We start from the raw sequence: 14,133 nt of genomic DNA on the forward strand, positions 1-14,133 counted from the left end.
GTGTTACAGTCTTGAACCATTCTACTTCTACATCTAGCTACAACATGTCCAAATTATGACATATAAAACGTTCAACATTATTTGTCAGCCCTAAACATTGTATTGTAAATTAGTGTAAAGTCAGCCTACCCATGGTTCGCGGACCATGGGATTGTATAACTAAAGCAAGGCTCTAAGTTGTAAGGAAAAGTAGAGAATAGATGAGCAACGAAGGAATGGTTCGAACTTAGAGTAGAGTTCTAAGTGCCTTTGATTGTAGTAGTAGGAAAAGGCTCTACAACTGAGTGGCAAAGGCCTAGTAAAGTCTGCAGCTGAGTGTGCGGACCCTTGCAGCTGAGTGCGTAGGGTAGTGTCGGGTTTGTAAGCAAGATTGAAGATTAATAAAAGAGAAGTTGATTTCTATTCTCGTGTATTTGTTGTGCATTATCTTCTTTATGTTTGTATTCGATTATATATTGTGCACATCGATATAATTGATAAAGATGTTGTAATAACCATAAATCTTATGCACACAAGTTAAGTAATCGGTTAATTAGCAAGGATCTTGGGTATTATACAGGGCGCGTCCCGAGTAGGGCTACGTGGAAGTCGCACTTCAGGTCATGAAGGGATCACAAGTGTGTGTAGAGATAGGTTAGACCGTGGACCTCTAGAAGCCCATCAGACATCCCAAGGGTGCGGAAACCTGGTCCTAGCACCTTCCCATACTACTTCGGGTGAGACCTCAGTCTGCAATCTACGGACTATTGCCGAAAGGGCCAGTAGTACCGAGATTTTCTTGGCTAAATCACCTCTGAACCTGGGTCAAGCCCATACAAGCCAAAAAATGGTTCCGTTGCCGGGACCAGTATCTGCATAAAGGATGTCTGATGTCATGCCACTAGAACCCTATAAAGAAAGAAATTGAAGAGTGGTTGGACAAGAAGATTTACGAGTTTATGGCATAGGAAAACAGAAATCCATGAGTATCTAAGGAACAGTGGTTGGATCGCTACTTGTACACTGAAATCCACGAAATTCTCTTTGAATCTTTTCCATCTGAACTGTATGAGTGGATCACAATGTTAGTAGACAACCAGGGAAGTTGTAGGCTCAACAAGCTAATAGTGTGGACTCCAGAACTAGTCTGCAGACTAGAAACCTCGGAAGCGAGGATAGCACGAGCTGTGGACCACTGGCTCGATTGAATAATAGGAGGATTTATCACTGAGTTCATGGTAGACACAAATTTCAGCTATAGCGAGGCATAGCGAAGTTTTCTCAAGGGACTGCGAGGTAAGTATGTTAAATATTTTAACACTTGGATTAAGATGCTATTGTGTGAAAAGCGGGTTATGTGAATAAATTTATGTTTAGGACTACACAGAGCAGAAAGATCTATAGAAGTGGAAATAGTGAAGAATTAGAAAACAGTCCCTTAATTTCACTCTCGTGGGAGAGCGAGGACGAGCTCGCGAAGGTTTCTCCGAGAAGCATGGTCAGTTTGATAAGGCAGCGAATTCCACGGTTACCACCTCCACCCACATCACCACGCGCTTCACCCCCCTCACCTCTATCTCCACCCACTCCACCTCCGCCACCTCCATAGTTTAGTATGGCAAGCGCGATCAAACTACTAGTATTAAGAGGAGTATGGAATGAAGATTCAGACCAATTCTGGTTCATAGTAAGAGCAATATGGGAAGCACAGGGCATCGTGGATGATAATATCAAAAGGGCTACACTGGTGAGTGCGTTGCAAGATCACACATTAATGTGGTATATCAAGCATTCTAATGACCACCCGAACACAGGAATTGTAGAGATCCAGACCGCATTGAATAGGGAATTTAGCAGGCCAAAGTGAGAGATGCAATCAATCATCAAGTTTAAAGAGATCGAAATGCTCCCACACGAGACCCCCTGGGATCTAGACCAAAAGCTGAAGAGTACGATCTGCGAAGCCAATATGATGTTAATGGATGTACAACATCACACACATTTTGTGGCCTCACTTATGCCACACTTAAGGACGACGCTGTCACAGCAAAAACTTTCCACCCAGTCAAAGCATTAGAGATGGCAATGAGGTTGCATGAGACCCTTATACAAGACCTTGGATTTCCACGTGCAGCTATAGAATCTGTGTCTGGAAATGCAGATTTTGAAACAAGATAGGGCACCTCGGCCAGAGGCACACAAGGAAGTATGGTGCATAAAATGCAAGGGCCAAGGCCACAACAAAAATCAATGCCCAGTGTTCACGAACTACTTGGAAGGATGAGGGTGTTAGTAAAATATATATTATGGAGCAATGGAACATATAAAATATTGCAGAAATATAAACACAAAAAACGCATAAAATAAGAGAGACATAGATATACGTGGTTCACCCAATTTGGGCTACGTCCACCTCGAACAGCCAGTCCTTCCTTTCTATTTTCCAACAAAATGAAGAGATACAACCCACATTAGATCTGTTGTAACACCCTCTTTGCTCACAATCTCCTCTCTCTTTCTCACTTAGAGTACAGATCTACATAGACGCCATAAAATTCCCTCATATATAGTGAGGGGTTGCCTTCTAGGGAAAAAAACCTGAAATTAAACATAACTTCTACCGTCAGATCTCTGCCTAATGAACGGTCTAGATTGACTAGAAATTACTATACTTTTACAAAGAAATTTTACATCTATTCTTAGCTTCGGGGGCACTGCCCCGAAACCCCCTGCCAGGGGGGCCTCCCCAAAGGTCGCAGCCCCCCCCCCTAGAACCCCCTTGTAGCGAATATTTTATGGGCGGCGTTGCCACCCGATTTCGAACTGGGGTCCAATGTGGCAATACCTTTGAATACAGAAGATAATCAGGCTCCACACCCAACAATCTCCCGCTTGGAGACTAATTATAGTAACTCCACTGCGGCATCATTTGTTGGAAAATGACTTCTATTTGGACCTGGCTTTTTCTCATCTTCTTTATCATACTTGAAGACCAATTGAAACTGAGCAGGTTCTCAGTTTCTCCCTGGTTACAACTTTTGTTGACATATCTGCAGGATTTTGGCTAGTGTGTATCTTTTCTAGCTTCAACTGTCCATCTTCCAATGCTGACCGTATGAAATGGTACTTGAGCTGTATATGTTTAGTCTTGGTATGAAATGCAGAGTTCTTTGCAAGATGAATGGCACTTTGGCTATCACTGTATAACGTGCCCATATCATGCTCCTTACCCAATTCACCCATAAACCTTTGTAACCAAATCATTTCTTTACTAGCCTCTGTAGCAACAACATACTCTGCTTCTGTTGTTGAAAGTGCAACAACACTTTGGATTTTTGAAACCCAATTGACAGTTGTTCCACCTACAGTAAATACATACCCTGTAGTGCTCCTCCTGTTATCTTTGTCACCTGCCATATCATCATCAACATATCCCTGTAGAGAAATGTTTGAACCACCAAAGCATAATGCTTGATTTTTGGTACCTTTCAAATATCTGAGAATCCATTTCATTACCATCCAATGTTCCTTTCTTGGATTGTTCATGTACCTGCTTACAACTCCCACTGCATGTGCAATATCAGGCCTTGTGCAGACCATTACATACATTAAGCTTCCAACTACTGATGCATATGGAACTTTAGACATATAATCCATGTCTTCTGTTGGCATTATGATTCTGGTATGGCTCTATGATACAGATGTTGTACTTGATGGCAACACCCTCAAGTGGCAATGCTCTGATCAGGCTATCAAAATGTTGGAAATTAAGAGGTACGCAGGAGAATAGTTCAAAAGGTGCGTACCCACAGGTACGCCGCGAAGGGACTGCGGCCGCACACGCAGGTCACCCGTTCAGAAGATGCGTACCCCCAGTTCTCTTACTTCAAGGCAGAGAAGCGCGCTCACGTGGGGTTTCTTATGTTTGGCCCGTGGTATTTAGCCCGCATTTCTTGATTCTATGGCTTTGGCCAGTGGTATTGTTTTATATTATTATTATTATTGAGCCCCATGTCTTTGGGCCCCTTGTATTGGTTATCTATGGTATTGATCCATGATTTTAGGAAGAGCTTGCCTATATAAAGCAAAGGAGATCACTTGGCTAAGTATCTTTTGAAAATTGAATATCTTAAGATCTGAAATATTGGGTTATTGTTTTAAAAGCTTGATCTATATAAAAGTGAAGTTGAAAGCGAATCTATGAAGGGTGATCTCTCGAGCGCATAATCAGATCTAGGCATCTGACGATCTGTAGCACACTGGTGGACTGCCAATTCGGCCCTAACCAGAGGTACGCAGGTGATTAACAGTGCAAGTGCGTGGGTACACAGAGCAGAAGAAGGCGCACTGCGTGGGTACACAGAACAGAAGAAGGCGCACTGCATGGGTACGCAGAGCAGAAGAAGGCGCAGTGCGTGGGTACGCAGCGTGACAGAGGATCAGGTGCGTAGGCATAGTGAAAGTACGCGGCGGTTCAGAAGCCGGAGGTGCGCAGGTACGCGGCGCGATAGCATCTGTGGGTGCGTGGCTACAGTAGAAGTACGTGGCGCGATAGTATCTATGGGTGCGTGCCTACAGTAACAGTACACAGTGTGATTGAAGAAACAGTGCGTGGGTACGCGGCGCAGCAGAAGGCTCTCTACGGTTATACGCAGGGGAGCAGAAGGTGAAGTGCGTAGCCACGCAGGCCAGAGAAAGAAAAACTGGGTATCTGTATTAAGGCATTTATTTAACTGAATTTTCTCTGTTGATAAGGTGTTCTGAGTTTAGTTTATTGTTACTATTACTGCAGTTGACTAGGTGATTTACTTGTACTTGATGATCATTTGATGTTCATGGATCCAGTTTGAAAATTTATGAAAAGCGGTCCTTGAAAGAAAAGAAGTAGGGGGTTGTAGCTCCCTTCCAGGAGAGACTGGAAAACGAGAGAGAGTTGTAGCTCTCTGCAGGTTGCAGCCTGCGTACTGGTAAAGGATTGCACCAGTACAAAACCATTGTAAAAGGAGTTTCTAATTTGAAAGAAGATAGAGACATATTGCAGCAGGTGGTTTTCACCCACATTGGGTTTCCACCTTATATCTGGTGTTCTTTGGTGTGACCATCTGTTTTTCTTGTTCATGCTCATTATTTTATGGTATTGACATGCAAAAATAATTCAAAGTATAAATAAGGAAGATTTATTAAAAGAACTTGATAATACTGATTCACCCCCCCCTCTCAGTATTATTTCCAACAATTGGTATCAGAGCAGGTCCTTCAGAGAAGCTTGATCGCTTGAAGGAAGATCATTCATCATGAGCAACTATGAGAGGGAAGCATCAATCAGGCCACCAATTTTTGATGGGACAAACTTCAATTATTGGAAGGTAAGAGTTACTGCCTATCTTCAATCTCTTGGTACAGAAGTTTGGGATATCATAGATACAGGCTACACTTTTCCTTCAGCTACTCCTACAGATACGACCGAAAAGAAGAAATATGAAACAAATGCTAAAGCAGTCAATACTCTACTGGGATGCTTATCTCAAACAGAATTCGTGAAGGTTATGCAATATAAATCCGCAAAAGAAATATGGGACAAGATTGTCTTGAGCTACGAAGGAGATGAACAAGTAAAGCGTGCTAAACTTCAAACCCTCAGGATTCAGTATGAGAATCTCAGAATGTATAATGATGAAAGTGTGGCTAACTATTTCCTTCGGGTAGACGAGATTGTTAATTGCATGAAAAACTTGGATGAAGAAATAAAAGAGGCTATTGTGGTTGAAAAAGTTTTAATATCATTGTCCCCCAAGTTTGAATTTAAAGTGTCTGCAATAGAAGAAAAGGAAAATCTACAAATTCTTACTATGTCCCAGCTACACGGAATTCTAACTACTTATGAAATGAGAAAGGGAGGTCCATCAGACAGGAGAGAAGTTGCTTTCAAGGCTTCAGGCAAAGGAGACTACGATGAAGCAAGTTACATGCCAGAAGAAGAAGAAGAATCAAATTTTGTCAGAAATCTTCATCGGGGTACTGGAAGGTTCAGAGGTAAGTTACCTTTTAAATGTTTTGCTTGTGGAAGAGTAGGTCATTATGCTGCGAAATGTCCTCATAAGGATAATATTGACAAAGGAAAGGAACCTGCTAGATGGAGCAAGAAACAGAATGCAAATAAGAAAAGCTACTACACTCATGAGGATAGTGATGGTCTATCAAATAGTGATGAAGATGAACAAGGTAATGACTATAAACTTTTAATGGCATTTGAAGATGATGATTACATGGATGCTATAGATGTGGATAGCTTTTATGAAGAAATTTCTAGACTCAAGACATGTATAGAAGAAAAGAATAGGATCATTGATACTCTACAACTTCAAATTGATGAAAAAGAAAAATATCTTGAAAAGTTAGAAGGTGAAATTGTTGGTCTTAGAAAAGAGATTGAGAAAACAAAGGCTATTAATCTTAAGTTTGTCAAAGGATCTGAAACTCTGGATGAGATCATCAATGTACATCGTTCTCCACTAAACAAGACAGGTCTGGGTTATAATGGAGAAACTTCTCAAGCATCCACCTCAAAGAGTTATCTTGATGCAGCAAGAAGGAATGAGAAAAAGCACAATGGAGATCACCAGGTAAAGCAAGGACCAGTTACAAACAAAGACTATCAGGTAAACCAGGGGCAATCCGTCTTAAGGATTAACAAAAGCTACAACCAGCCACAGGTAAAATCCTCTCAATTTGCTTCAAGAATGAATGACAATAGAAATTACAATCGTTTGGCCGGAAGATTTGATAACCGCAGAAGTTTCTTCAATGGACAATGCTTCTCTTGCCATAACTTTGGTCACAAAACAGCTCAATGTGTTGCATATAAAACGATCATGACTAGAGAAGCTCAAAAACAAAGAAGTATGATCGGGATTACAAAAGGGACCTATAACAACTTTTCGGTTCTTGAAAATGAAGTTGAATGTTCTATTTGCAATAACTTTGGTCATGAAGATTCTGAATGCAGGAGCAGGTTTCAGCAGACAAAGGAACAAGCCTCAAGCACCAAAACATGGAGAATAAAGGAACCACAAACAGAAAGATGTGGGATAGCATTTTATGCAGAGGGAGAGGAAAATCTATGGTACATTGACAGTGGATGTTCGAAGCATATGACAGGTGATAAAGAAAAACTTGAATCATATTCTGCTTTAGAAAAGGGAAAGAAAGTTTCTTTTGGAAATGATGCTCCTGCAGCTATAAAAGGAAAAGGCACTGCTCAGTTAAAAGAAAAGGTCAAAGCTGGAAATGTTTTGTATGTTGATGGATTGAAGCATAATCTTTTGAGTGTTAGCCAGATGTGTGATCAAGGAACCGAGGTGATATTTAGAACAAATGGATGTCTTGTTCGTGATCTTGATACAGGTAAAACGGTGATCAAAGGTAAAAGAACTCCAAATAATCTATACATATTTGAAGAAGGACAACAACAATGCTATCTAAGCAAGGATGATGAACACTGGTTATGGCACCGGAGGTTGGGGCATCTAAGCTTTTCACAAATAAGGAAAGCATGCAAATATCAGGCAGTTCGCGATCTTCCAGATATCAAGATTCCAGACAACACCATATGCAAGTCATGTCAGTTTGGAAAGCAAACCAGAATTAACTTTCCAGAGAAGGAAGGATCAGCTAGCATGCCTCTTGAGCTTGTACATACAGATGTATGTGGACCATTCAGGAAAAGGACACCTCGAGGAGAAGAATACTTGATATTATTCATTGACGATTTCTCCAGGTTTGTCTGGTTAGGACTTATGAAGCACAAAGATGAAGCATTTGAAAAATTCAAATCCTTTAAAGCCTTGGTTGAAATGATTTTTCGATTTCTGTGAAGAACATGGGATAAGAAGAGAATTCTCTATAGCTAGAACTCCTCAGCAAAATGGAGTAGTGGAAAGGATGAACAGAATAGTCCAACAAATGGCTCGTGCTATGCTTGATGAGTCTGGCACTCCCGCAACTTTCTGGGGTGAAGCTGCATATGCTGCGGTTGTTATTCTCAACAAAACAAATGTCCGGGTGAACAGCACCCAAACTCCTCATGAGCTCTGGTATGGTGAGACTCCTTCGGTAAAGCACTTCAAAATCTTTGGGAGCAAATGCTATATTAAGAATACTGATGAGCAACTTGGTAAACTTGAACCTAGAGCAGATGAAGGCATTCTTCTTGGTTATTCTCCACACAGCAAAGCATACAAGTGCTACAATAAAAGACTTGGAAGAATTGTTGACAGCATTGATGTAGTGGTTCATGAGAAGGGATACATTCCTAGGCAAGTAAATCATGAAGATATCGAAAAAGATGAAGACTACCCTCAAAGACAGAATGATGAAGAAGAAGAACCTCAAGAAGAACCAGAGGAGCAGATAAGGATAGAAGAGAAGACTCCATCCAGATATGTTCAGAAGAATCATCTAGAATCTCGATTTTGGGGCAGAAAGAAGCAGGTGTACAAACAAGAAGAACAGTTGCAGAAGCTTCAAGCTATTTGGCATTACTCTCTTCCACTGAAGCAAAAAATGTGAAAGAGGCATGCAAAGATGAATGTTGGGTGAAAGCAATGGATGAAGAACTTGAGCAGATCGAAAAGAACAACACTTGGGAGCTGGTTCCTAGACCAAAGGATAAGAATGTTATAGGGACAAAATGGGTCTTCAAAAATAAATTGAATGAAAATGGAGAAGTAATTAGAAACAAGGCCAGACTTGTTTGTAAAGGGTATGCGCAGCAAGAAGGAATAGATTTTGAAGAAACCTTTGCTCCTATTGTAAGACTTGAGGCCATCCGAATGTTCCTTGCTCTCTCAAGCTTCAAAAACTTCAAAGTATTTCAAATGGATGTGAAATCAGCCTTTCTGAATGGAGACTTGGAAGAAGAAGTATACATTGAGCAGCCAGATGGTTTCATTCTTGGAAATGATCCAAATCTTGTATGCAGATTGAAAAAGGCTCTCTATGGTCTCAAACAAGCTCCAAGGGCTTGGTACTATTGTTTGGACAAATATCTTCATCAACAAGGTTTTTCAAAAGGATCAGCAGACAACAATCTTTATATAAAAGTTGAAAATGACAAATTGCTAATACTTGTTGTGTATGTAGATGACATTATCTTTGGCAGCAATGAAGAATCTATGAGTCAAAGCTTTGCCTTGGTGATGCAGAAAGAATTCGAAATGTCCTTGCTGGGAGAACTGACATATTTTCTTGGTTTGCAAATCCAACAAAAAGGAGGGATCTTTTTGTCTCAAACCAAGTATCTCAAGCAGATTTTGAAGAAATATGGCATGGAAGATGCAAAACCAGTATGTACACCCATGGTCACAGGATGTAGCCTCAGTGCAAATGATGAATCAGTAGCAGTGCATCAACCAACCTACAGATCTATGATTGGAAGTCTACTTTATTTGACAGGTACCCGACCAGACATCATGCATGCAGTGGGAATAGTTGGAAGATTTCAAGCAAATTCGAAGGAAACTCATCTTCAGGCAGTGAAGAGAATCTTTAAATATCTTCAAGGGACTCAAAATTATGGCTTATGGTATCCTAGAGATACAGATCTCACACTTCATGCTTATACAAATGCAGATTGGGCAGGAAGCGTGGATGATAGGAAGAGCACAAGTGGTGGTGCGTTCTTTATGGGTTCCAGATTAGTATCTTGGTTCAACAAGAAATAGAGTTCGATTGCCTTGTCTACAGCTGAAGCAGAATATGTTGCTGCTACATCTTGCTGCACTCAACTCCTTTGGATGATGCAGACCTTGCAGGACTTTCAAATCACTTGTACACCACCTATCTCCATCTTATGTGATAACACAAGTGCAATCAGCATTTCAAAGAACCCAGTCATGCATTCAAAGACCAAGCACATACCGATCAAGTATCATTTTCTCCGGGAACAAGTACTTGAACAAAAGATCAAGTTGGAGTATGTTCCTTCTAAGGAACAAGTTGCTGATATACTCACCAAACCATTGCCCAGGGAGACCTTTGAATACCTCAGGCAAAAGTTGGGGGTTGTTGATGCATCATCTTGTTGAATCTCTTCTGATAGTTGGTTGTACGCAAGGCTCATCTAGGGCATATGCGTACATGTGCTGGGTTGCGGATTGGTTGAAGATCGAATGGCACAGGTTCAGGGGGAGCATATAATGCATTTTTGGCATTATGGAGGACGTACAGAAGGAGATCATGGATGCTGGTCTGAATATTTCTGCAATATGTCTCTATCTCTTTCATGGTCATTTATGGTGTTTGGTGGATTATGGTTCTTCTTTGCAGATCTGGTTTATTTTCAGGAGGAGCATGTTCTTAGGGGGAGCTGTTATAGACATTTTTGTGCCTCGCATCATGGAGCATGGAATGTCAATAATTACAGGGATCCTCAGTCCCTAAACATGTTGTTCTTACCCCTAAAAGAACAAGGTCATCAAACAACAGCACTTCCAATCAGTTCTCCACCTGAAAACACTTCAAAACAGGCTTATTTTGGATCATGTCAGCTGCTTAACTGAGCTTCTGCGCTGTAATGCAACTGTCCCACTCTGTACCTGCGCTGAAAGTCAAAAGTAATGAAGGCTACCTGCGCTGGGCGAGATTGGCCAAGTGGCACAGTCATCCTGCAAGGTGTCAACTGCCCAGGAAGCTTCCAAACTGACACTTGGTTCATGAGATTCGCCCTGTGATGAGTAAGAGGTACTTGATCACCATGTGTAAGCAAGGATCTCCAAGTGGACTCAAGAACTGAAGATTAACTGAAGAAGGAAAGGACACAAGGCAGCTTCATGTCAGTCTCAAGCTGACTCATCTTCTCTTCTTCTCTCCTATATATAGAGCTCTTCTATGAGGTCTAGGGAGGCTGGAATTTTGTGTAAAGCAAGGAGGTGCTGTTGGATTACAGTTAGAGCTATTGGGTGATTGTTTTACTAGAGGTGAAGAGGAGAGTTCTTGCTACTGGGGAGGTGCTGCTGGATTGGAGCCATCATTGGTTGTAACCTTCTCAGAACCCTGTTACTTCTATCAATAAAGTTTTGCATGTTCTCCTATATACTTGTATTGCATTGATGTATTGTATTTACATGTATATTTGATTCACTCTAATCCATGCATCAGTTATGAGTACATGTATCTTGTAGTCTCCTCTCTTGTTTTGTGCAGGATCTGTGTGTAGCTGGACCGGCAAAGAGAGTAAGGAGCTGGGAACAAGAGACGAAGAGAGAGGATCAAGATCGACTAAGCGAAGGACACCAGGTTGGTTAATCATTTCTTCTTTCTCTCTGTACTTTCATAAAGGAAAACATCAAAGCTTTACTTTCAGTTGTTGCTAAAAACTGTCACCTTTAGAGTAGGGATAGGGTCATCCGCATCGGATACTTTTCCCCACAACAAACTGGCGACTCCGCTGGGGAGCCTAGTATCTTGTTGGTGTTTGTAGTATTTTGCTATTCATTTCTTGAAGAAAAGAGTACCAAATCGAAAAGCTTTTGACTATATCAAAAGCGAAGTAGAGGGACTGCTACTCTTGCTCATTTGCTGAGCAGATTCAAGATTTGAAGAGCTTATCTACAAAAGACTCTTTACTCTTTGTGATAGATCTTCATCCTCTTGATCATCCCTTAGCCTGTACTTGACCTATAGCTTTTTATTTCATCAAAAACAGTGCATTTTTGAGCTTTTTATGACCCGGAAAACTTTGTAGACGAAACTCTCGTGAGTCAGTGCAGGCTGTACACAGGCAGCCTGCATTACAGCGCAGGTACTCCCTTCGGGAACTGCGCTGAGAGTGAAATTGGCAGACTAGAACCTGCGCTGGTCCAGTTAGCCCTTGTCTTGCTCAGTCTTCCTATTGTGTCTTGGCCCTGTTTGCACTTGTTTTTGGTTGATTACTTGCTGGTTATTGTACTTGCTGTAAACCACTTCTCCTTGACATTATTCCGCCTCAGTTGTGTGATGAAACTGTGAATGTTCTTTCAGTATTTCTTGTTGCAGTTACAGTTTCCCATTGTGAAAAACGAACCAGCATAGCTGTGACCTCTTAGATCCTGAACTGTAAAAGTGTCTTTGTGATCTTATGAGCTAGTTTTCTTATTGTTCATGGCTGTTTGAGTTTGTTTGTTTTCACTTTATGGTTTGAATTCATATATTTTTAGTGTTGAAACAAGTACCTGTAAAGCGTTTTTCCATTTTAGAAAAACTGGTTTTTTTACGCTTCAAATTGAATTCAAAAATCATCAACGGTTTTCCTTTTATCTACATCAACATTAAAGGAAAAGAAAAGAAATACATGCATCTTGCATTTGCATTTTGATAAGTTTGGGTGTCTGATCTAGGAGAAAGTGCATTAGTTTGTGCTTGGTGCTCTGTGTGGAAAGATATTGTTTTTTCTCTCCCCTCAGTAGTTAGGATTTTCAAAGCTAAAAAGATTGTGAAAGCTTGCTTATCATTTTAGCTGCATTTAGGAATTTGTACCAATACATCTCGTGGTGATCCTGAAAGACAAACTGATAAACAAGATCAACTTAAAATATATTGAATGAATCTAAAAACGCATTGTAACATAACGCTCACAATAGAGGTCTAGGTAGAGACGTGTTCCGGCGTCGTTAAACGTAGTGACTGTCGATCTCTACGAAGGTGGGTGATTCCTCCTGAGGGACGATAGCACTAATACGGACTTGTGCTCCCGCGTACCGTCGCGTATATTGGGAGACCCCTATAGGCAATTATCCTTTATCCTTAGGAAGCCGTGTCGACCGCCCTACTGATCGCGATGCAGTGAACACAGCATTCACGAAGATCGACCACCCGTACCGTAAAACGTATTCTGTGGTTTCGCGAAAGGTTTGGCACACCCTCTGCCTAGATCTCCAGAGCAGTTTCTTTTGGCCCTTTTCAAACTCTATAACTGAAAAGGTCCAACCGAGCATTTGTCACTTCGGGCTCGTTAATACATCGAAGGCGACTAGAGTCATCTTTAGCTTTTTCTCGACTCTTAAAACATGAAAAAGCAAAGTTGTGTCTAAAAGCGTCTAATAAAATTCATTCAATACGGAAACATAATTCCCCTTTTTGTATTTTAGTTGATCAAGTAATCCGCAACCGTGGAGGAAAGTCAATTAAAACCCCGTCGTTCAGGGAGGCTTGCGAGTCAACCACCTTTGTCTCCGGAACCGAGAGTAGTACGGACGAAGCGAACTCGCTTGACCAGGTCAAAATCTCCTTTTAAAGTTAGAACGGAAGTTCCAACAACATCTGAGATTCTGGTCACTCCCAATATTTCTGGAATCCCTGCCTCTATTGAAGAAGTTCAACAGCAACAGAGGGACAGTTGTACTGATCCTAGTCTGAAGACAAGTACTTGCATAACTGAACCAGTTCCATCTGAAACCGGTCCACAGAGTCTTGTTTTTCAAACAACTGTCGCTGTCGAAGCAACCCCTTCTTCGGCACCAGAAATTTATTACGGACCTGACGGTCTGCCTCTTCCTCCTGGTCTGATTGCAATAGAGGAAATCGTAGAGGACCAGCAAGCAAATACTCCAATTCATTTTGGAGTAGGTACCCCTCTTGTTCCTTCTGCATCAGAAGTTTGTCTATCACCACCAGAAGTTCCTGAAGAATCGTTAGGAAGTTTATTGGATAGACTTAAAATGTCTGAACAACCGTCGACATCTAGGACTGTGCCAAATGACACAGCGACAGCAGAAGTTCCTGCTGCCACTCCAACGATGTTTGCCGGCATACCATCCGTCCCGACTAGCTCTCATCAGCTAGAAGGAGTCCACCCAGGGACTATTATGACAACTTGGTCTGTTCCAGTTTGTTCTTCCGGTATAATACCCGGTAATTCTTATGTTGAAACTAGACAAATTGATCCCTTTGGGAATCATTTTGGGCCATCCAGTCCTCAAAGGCCATCTACGCCCTTGAGCTCCGGATTGTTACCGTATGGGGGGCAATATGCCCTTTCACTTCCTCTTCCGGGAGGATACCCATACGGTAGTTTTCAACCACATTCAGGTTTGACTGAAGTAACGACGAGTGGTTGGGTACCTATGTTACCCCAACAACCGAGAGTTGTATATTCTATGCAACAATCTGTACCTATGT

The sequence above is a fragment of the Pinus tabuliformis genome, chromosome 8, assembly GCF_031772625.1.
Source record: "Pinus tabuliformis cultivar Carrire ecotype Pingquan chromosome 8, CPIR1, whole genome shotgun sequence".
NCBI classification, from domain to species: Eukaryota; Viridiplantae; Streptophyta; class Pinopsida; order Pinales; family Pinaceae; genus Pinus; species Pinus tabuliformis.